The sequence below is a fragment of the Elgaria multicarinata genome, chromosome 6 (genome assembly GCF_023053635.1).
Source record: "Elgaria multicarinata webbii isolate HBS135686 ecotype San Diego chromosome 6, rElgMul1.1.pri, whole genome shotgun sequence".
Lineage (NCBI taxonomy): Eukaryota > Metazoa > Chordata > Lepidosauria > Squamata > Anguidae > Elgaria > Elgaria multicarinata.
Window position 1 is genome coordinate 77882470 of NC_086176.1, and position 8547 is coordinate 77891016.

Here is an 8547-nt window from a genome sequence, read left to right on the forward strand (position 1 = left end):
GGTGCAGCATGTTCTTGCAGATGAATTTTCCACGCCTAGTCCAAGTCTTCAGAATTGAACGTTTTGTTCATGATTCATGGATTGACTGGGCAACATGTAGAAAGGAGGCAGTCTTTCTGGAGGACTGTAGCATACTAGCATACCACCCTGGGCTCTTTGTGAGGAAGAGTGGGATAGAAATCAAATAAAATGCTTTTCTTACTAGGAGTTATGAATGGACAGGCCCCACTCTGTAGCCTAGTAACACCATACAGCATTCACAGCCAAATCACATTTGTCGGATAAACCTAAATGTTCTCTTACATGATGTCCCTTGAATGCAGTTCTTTCCTAGTCTCTCCCAATTCCTTGTCCCTACAATATCTGTAGTTCATCACATGTGCAAGATCTGATTAGGATATGCAATGATCCCCCCTTGCATTTTAATTCCGTTCATTTTCATAATTATAGGCAATTTGTTTCTTGCTTCATTAATTTAAATCACATTTATTAAAGACACACTCAGTTTCTCACATTTGTTTTCATTCCACTTGGAGTTTTATCTTTCTTAATCTATTTTCCTCTATGTTTTGCTGGTCTCTGTGGTGGCAAAAGTATTGATTTCAGCAGTGGGTTCTTGCCATGTTTACTCGGGTCTCCTGGATGTTGCCTTGTTCTGGAGCATCTTGAGTAGGAAATGACAGACACAGTTCTTCCCACAGTGCCTCAGAACACTGCAGTGCCAGGGGTGATAAATAGAAGCTGCCAGGAGTGACCCCATGGGTCAAATCTCCTGCTGTCCCCACCACAGACAGGTAAGTTCCACACACAGCCAACACACGTGCATTCATTTTGGAATCAAGAACGAACATTCGTTCTGAACAAATGCATATCCCTAGATCGGATTTTCTCAACTTGGGCTGATATAGTATCACACTTGTACTGGATAACTCTAGGATGCCTTTGTAATGTTTGTCTGTACTGATGGACCAGGCTTGGATATATGTGGGAAAGGCAATAGCTCGCTGGCTTTGCATGCCTCAGACATGCCTTTGCACAACCTCATGTTCAATCACCAGTATCTCTAGGTAGGCTGGGAAAACTGCTTGAAACCATGGAGATCTGCTTCCAGTCATTGTCAACAATACTGGTCTAGATGGACTGATGGTCAGACTCAGTATAAGGTGGCTTCCTGAAGCACTTGTATGGCAGATTTGCCATGTGCTTAAGATGATACTATCAGCAGAATCAAGTGTCAGACCTTTTCTTGAACTGTACCAATTTAGGCTGCAGTGGGTGGGGTTGTATACTTGAGAAGTAGAAGCACATCAGAGTGAGGAGATCTTGCTACCTTCTTGATATGTTAGTTTCTTATATGCAAGTGTGACAAGGTGAGACAGACTGAAAGATGCACTTTGCCCATATACCTCCCTTAGCCTTGGAGAAGGATACACCCACCTCTTTTTCAAAGTTTCTGTTAAACTCCTTAACTACCAAGCTGGTGTGTTTCTACCAAGCAGTCCAGCACATGGGTAAAAGCTAACCTTCAGTCTAAGGAAGAGAATCCTGGAGAAGAAGGCTATCAATGGCTACTAGTCCTAATGGCCACCTGCCAGTATCAGAGACAGTAAGCCTGTGTACACTAGTTGCTGTTGAACCCGTGTCGTGCTGTAGATTCCTGATCAATAGCTGGTTGGCTACTGTGGGCTCAGAATGCTGGACTAGATGGAGCCTTGATTTCATCCAGCATGGTTCTTTTCATGCTCTTAAATCAAGTTCAGTTCCCAATATATTTAAGAGCCAAGCAGAGAGAAGTTCAGAAATAGTTGCTTTTAAAAGAAACCTAAATGTTAGCTAACTAAAGTGTATTAGAAGCTAACTAAAATGTATCAGAAGCCTAAGATTAATTCACCAAAACAGCATTTCAAATAGTAGAGAAATGAGGCCCACACTTGGATTCAGAGTCTTAAGCTTGTCTTCATTTTTTGCCACCCAGTTGGAGACAAAGAAATGAGCAGAGGGTTGGACTCAATGGCCTTGTAGGCCCCTTCCAACTTTACTATTCTATGATTTTATAGTCACAGATATTTCTATGGGGGCTGGGCAGCTCCCAGGAAGGGAAATTAAAACTCACCAGTCAATCGCCTGGGAAGGCTTGGTCACCCTCCAGGTGATTTCCACATTACCTATCTAGCAGGAGGCTGTGTCAACCTGGAATGGGTATACAAATGCAAATTTGGGGGTCTATTACAGCCTGGCCATGCCTGGGCATCTTCTTTCTTCAAAGATATTTCCCAACCCACAAACTCAGAGGCCCTTTTAATATTACATGTTCCATCAGCAGCTCTCACTTGCCTTCGGTAGATGGAAATTTCAGTCAAACAATTCAGCCATTTTTCTTGGTGGTATCAATTATTTATCCATTACATTTTTATCCCACTTTTCCTCCATGGTCCTCCTCATCCCCACCTGTATTTTATTTATCCAGCAATCCTATGCATTGTTTAGGCTGAGAGATAGGGGCTGGCTCAAAGCTTCATGGCTGACTGGGAATTTGAACCTGGATCTTCCAAATCCTAGTTTGACATTCTAGCCTCCCAGAGGAACTCCAGCTACTTAGTGATATAGAAACGGAGTAAATAAAATAAGCAAATAAATAAGGAAATGACGCATTACATAATCACCATTAGCCCACCCATTTCGGGGACACTTGCCTGAGTCCCATTGAACTCAATGGGGCTCGCATCTAAGTAGACCTGGACAGGATTGTACTGTTAGACTGCTATGTCTATACACACTTACCTGTAAACCTCATGAAGTAAGTCCCATTAAACTGAAGCTATTAAAGTGCAACTCTAAGCATATTTCAGTCAGAAGTAACCCCAATGGAACTAAATGGGTCTTACTCCCTAGTAAATGTGTTTAGGATTGCAGCCTAGCTAACATATATTTACCATGAATTATCCGAAGTTTAAATATATGTTTTAATTGTATTTTCTGCTATGAAAACTTTCTTAGGTAGAACATAACCATGATGGCAACATGAAACTAATCAACAGTATAGAATATATACTGTGTTTGTGTGAAAAAATAAAGGTGGGTCTATGTGAAAAAATATCTAGTTTAGGATGGAATCCTATACATGTTTAGACAGAAAGTAGTCCTACAATTCCCAGCATAACCTGGACAGCCATTCTGGTTGGGGGATGATGTTTTCTGTCTAACAATGCATAGGACTGCACTCATATTCTTGTATACTTTTCTTGAAACCTTTCTTGAATTTAAGATGAAGAGTATGAACTGTTGGGGGTTCAATGAGAGTAAATGGTTCCTGGACCCTCCAAAGTTGTCCACCCCAGTGTGTTTATTTATTTGTTTGTTTCAAATATTCATTTTAAAAACCCTAATTAAAAAAAAGGGATTCCTCCTGCCTCTTTAAAACATCTGCAAATTTTATGTCTCTGTGTGGAACATCACTGTGTCACTAAGGGCTCATCTACACCAAGAAGGATATTCCACAATGAAAGCAGTATATAAGAGGCAGGAGCCCACCAAGCAGCATATAGCAGTATGAAAATGGTATATAGTATGTCTCAATGGGCCCCAACAGTTGTCAGTGCACTTCAATACTGCTATAAAGCAGTAGTGTGGCTCCTGCCTTTTATATACCACTTTCATAGTGCAATATCCTGCTTGGGGTAGATGAGCCCTAACTGGAATATAGTTCAAGAAGCTTCCAGGAGGTTTTTGTAATATATAGACTGGCACTTACATTTTGCATTGAAGGTCAAGATTAACTTCCCCTGCATATCCTTCCTGGTCTATTGCCTCAGCCTGATTTTCATCAGTGGGGACTGACAGGCCCAAGGCAGAAAGGAACTGGTGATTACTCTCCCAAACAGCCCTGCCTAAAGATTCCCTTCCTGTTGTTGGTTTTCTAGGACCCATGGCACACTGCATTTTTTCTCAACTAGGTCTTAAGATAGCAGAGCTTTTAAAAAGTGTGTTATCAATGACCATCAATATTTTAAATTGCAAGAAGGCAGATCTCTCCAGGCCTGTTTACACCAAGGATCCAGAGATTGTCAGAAGCCAGATTTGGGCATTACTCTCCACACCACCATGGAGCAGGAGGCTCACAGGAGGATCACTGCATCATCAAAATGACCCACGAAGGTCCATGGGTGGACAGTCACGAGCGTGCAATAACACACTCATCTGAAGCCTTAGGAGAGGCATTTCAACCTTTTAGAATTTTGGGGTGAGTGGAGAGAAATTGCACCATAGCCAAAACAAAAAGCAAGAAAACAAACAAACAAACAAACCACAAAATGATTGGCAGTTAGGTGAAAGGGGTGGAGCCAGGGCAGTGGGACCCAGAGAGCTAGAGAGGGACCCCAGCTGGGCCAGATTTGATCTGTGGGCCTGAGGTTCTGTACCTCTGCCATGTGCCAAAGAGAACAGGGCTCCTGCACCTTAAATAGCTGTGCAGAAGAGGGAATTTCAGCAGATGTCACTTACATAACAACTACACCTGCTGAAATTCCCTCATTTATTTATTTATTTATTTATTGCATTTCTATACCATCCAATAGCCAAAAGCTTTCTGGGCAGTTCATAAAAATTAAAACCTTAAAGTACAATTTAAAGTATAAAACTTAAAACAATATAGAAACACAATATAAAAGTTCAACTGGAATAAAACTGAGCAGCAATGCAGAGATTTAAAATACAGGTTTAAAACAGCAAAGCTCAAAAACTAAGATGCTAAAATGTTAAAATACCAAGAAAATCAAAAGGTCTTCACCTGGCATCAAAAAGAGTAAAATGTTGGTCCTAGGTGAACCTCTCTATGGAGCTCATTCTACAGCTGGGGTGCCACAGCAGAAAAGGCCCTCCTACTGGTAGCCACTTGTTCTCTTCTATGGAACTATTCTAGGCAAAGGAGCCCTTTCCCCAGAGGACCTTCTCTTCTGCTACTCCCAGACTGTGGAATCAACTGCCAGAGGGGATTCATCAACTTAACAGTCTTTTAGCATTTAAGAAAGCTATAAAGACTGATCTCTTCTGGCAGGCCTATCCAGTGGAATTTTAGGATGCATTTAGGATTTTTTTTAGGATGTTTTAACAATGTATTCTATGTTTTAATCAGTATTTTATGTATTTTATACTTACTGCTGTTCCCTGCCTTGATTAAAATAGAGAGGCGGGTAAGAAATTTTATTATTATTATTATTATTATTATTATTATTATTATTATTATTATTATGCATCTGGCCACCCTAGAGTCCCAAGTTTGCCATTGACCCTGTCAACATCACTACCTGCAACCACAGCCTTTCACCTCAAAGGCCTGTTTAGGCCAAGGACACTGTTGTCCCATTGATGGGCCCCAAATCTACTTAGCCTAGCTGTGGCTCTGGGAGTCATTTCCATCTGCTCAAAGGGAATAAGCTCTGGATGCTGTAACAATACAAGCCCATCTCCATGTATAGTTATTAATGCGCGCGCACACACACAGAAACCGCCTTCTCATTAAGGAAGATGCAGATGTCTGCCACAAAATGCACGGTGCCCCATTAATTCAACAAGCTTCGTTGCTTTTACTCTTTCATGAATCATGCTTTTATGAATCTGTAGCAGCCTCTACAGCTCTGAGCACACAAAATGGTTAGGTAACAATATTATGCAGCTGCTGTTCTGTATCCAGCTTTCCTGCACTGCTGTTCATTGATGGAGTCATCCAATTCTTTAATACTTGAATGCCGCGTGGTTCGTTCTTTGTAATGGGAACACGTGGCCCTGGCAAACCCCTTTGATTGAAATGCTGCGATCACATTATAGTGCACCTGATATGACCTATTGTTTTCTGTACTGGGAGGAGTTGCTCAGCTGGGCTTTAATGACCATCAGTCATCTTGTTGTTTTTCCCCCCACAATGGCTGCTCATTTCTTGGGTTTCCAGTTCCCTCTGATTACCATGTTTGAGGATGTGCCATCTAATCAGAAAAGAAGGCGGGTGGAGGGAGAACTAGAGGAAATTAGGGTGGGAGAGACATAATAGGAGTTAAAAGGAGGCTCTACAACCAGATGCAAATGAATGCTCCAACAATTTCAGAAGTTCAGTTAAACAAGAAAGGATGATGGAAAGTTTTTTGGGGGCGGGGGTGGTTTTTTATTTAACAAGACGAATGAGTCAACAGCAAGGAACTAAGTGATGATCAGAAGCAATCTCTTCAAGAAAGATGCCAATGGATTCCTCTTTGAGTGAACCAAGACACAATATTATCATGGAGACTAAATGTAGGGTGACCGTATGAAAAGGATGACAAGGCTCCTGTATCTTTAACACTTGCACAGAAAAGGGAATTCCAGCAGGTGTCATTTGTATGTATGGAGAACCTGGTGAAATTTCCTCTTCATCAGAACCGTTAAAGCTGCAGGAGCTATACCAGAGTGCCCAGATTTAAAAGAGGGCACAGCACCTGCAGCTTTAACGGTTGTGATGAAGAGGAAATTTCACCAGGTTCTCCATATATACAAATGACACTTGCTGAAATTCCTTTTTCAATACAACTGTTAAAGAGCCCTGTCCTCCTTTTCATATGGTCACCCTACTAAATGGCCTGGGTGAAGATGAAAGGAGAAATGGCCTTTCTACTCCCAGCTGAGCATCTAGGGCGAGTCTGGGAAGCTGAGCCAAGAGGAAAATTGAGACTGGGTTAGAGATGTAAGGGAAGAGATGGATCTCTTCCTCTCCTTTCTTCCTGCATGGTGATTCTGAAAAGTGAGACGAATTTATGAGGCTGGTTATTTGTTTGTTCCTTAATCAAAGGTATATGCCACCCAACTGGCAGTTTACAATAATAAAACAAACAATGATTAAGGGGCTGGAGCATCTCCCCTATGAGGGAAGGTTACAGCAGTTTAGCTTGGAAAAAAGGAGGCTAAGGGGAGACATGATAGAGGTGTACAAAATTATGCATGGTGTGGAGAATGTGGATAGGGAGACATTTTTCTCCCTCTCCCATAATATTAGAACCCAAGGTCATCCCATGAAGCTGATTGGTGGGAGATCCAGGACAAATAAAAGGAAGTACTTCTCAACACAGCTCATAGTTAAATAATGGAACTCACTACCACAAGATGTAGTGATGGCCACTGATTTGGATGGCTTTAAAAGGAGGTTGGATAAATTCCTGGAGGAGAAGGCTATCAATGGCCACTAGCCCTGATGTTTATGTGCTATCTCCAGTAGCCTGTGCACACCTGTTGCTGAGGAGCATGGGTGGGAAGGTGCTGTTGTACCATGCTGGTTGGCCACTGTGTGAACAGAGTGCTCAGTCTGATCCAGCACGGCACTTCTTATGTTCTTAAACAAAAGTAAAGTAAAATCATGACCAAAACATAAAATACAGCAATACAATATAAAAATACTAAAAATAATAAAGACACAGCAGTAAAGTTAATAATAAAAAACACATTAAAGATTAAGCCTTCTTTTGTATCTGGTCACTCTAGTATAGCTCCTACAGCTTTAACAGTTGTGATGAAGTGGGAATTTAACCAAGTCCTGCGTGCATACAAATGACACTTGCTGAAGATATAGGAGCCCTGTCCTCCTTTTCATATGGTCACCACTGTAACGCAATGTTTTGTGGTTACTGAACATGTTTGATCTTCATTAGGCTGGCAGATTTTACTTTGATTTGCACTTCCACAAACCTCAGGGTCCAATGGAGCATGCTAATATTTTCCTTGTATTTCTCAGTGGCTGCATTTTGGCTCCATTTCTGTCACCACCTGAGTTTGCAGTTAGAATGATTGTGTTGTTGACTCCTCCGCACCCTGCCTTTGTGTACCCTGCTTTTGTGTCATTTTCGAGTCAGTTCTGAGTCAGCCCGAGGTGCCCCGAAACTGAAGCCAATTGGGACCAAAGCTTCAGGGCACCTTAGGCCACTTCAGAGCAGCACTGGGTCCCGGGAAACTCCCACGGTCCCAGGAAAGCCAGTGCAAGGCCAGCTGTGAGTCCTTTGGATTCACCTCCCTCTCCCTGCTCTTCCTGCTCACCTGCTGCCATTGCTACCACCGCATCGCTCCTGCCACCATCCCGGCCCACCACATTGCTGTCACTGCCACATCACCCGCACTCCTGAGAGCCAAGAAATGTAGCACTCCTGAGAACCAGGCCACAATTTCAAGATATCGTGGGGGCTCTGATTAGTACCTCTACAGCCATCACAGTTTGTGGCCATAGAGAGGTACTAAACGCTATGCAGCCGGTACCCAGGGACTTGCAAGGCCGAGTTGCCTTGTGTGTGTGTGTGTGGAATCTCACCTCAGTTTTGGCACTGAGGCAAAGTGGGAAACCCCTGAAGCACCCTAAGTCAAATCTGGACAGTTTCGGGGGCTCCAAACTGGCCTCCGAGGCAAATTGGGACCATGCACAGCCCTAACGTGGTGCACTTAATTCAGCATATATAGCTAGCTGAAATGTCAAGCTGAGATCTAGAATAAAGTATCTTCCCCCAGGACAGTTAGCTTTGAAATAATTATTTTATGTCTTTC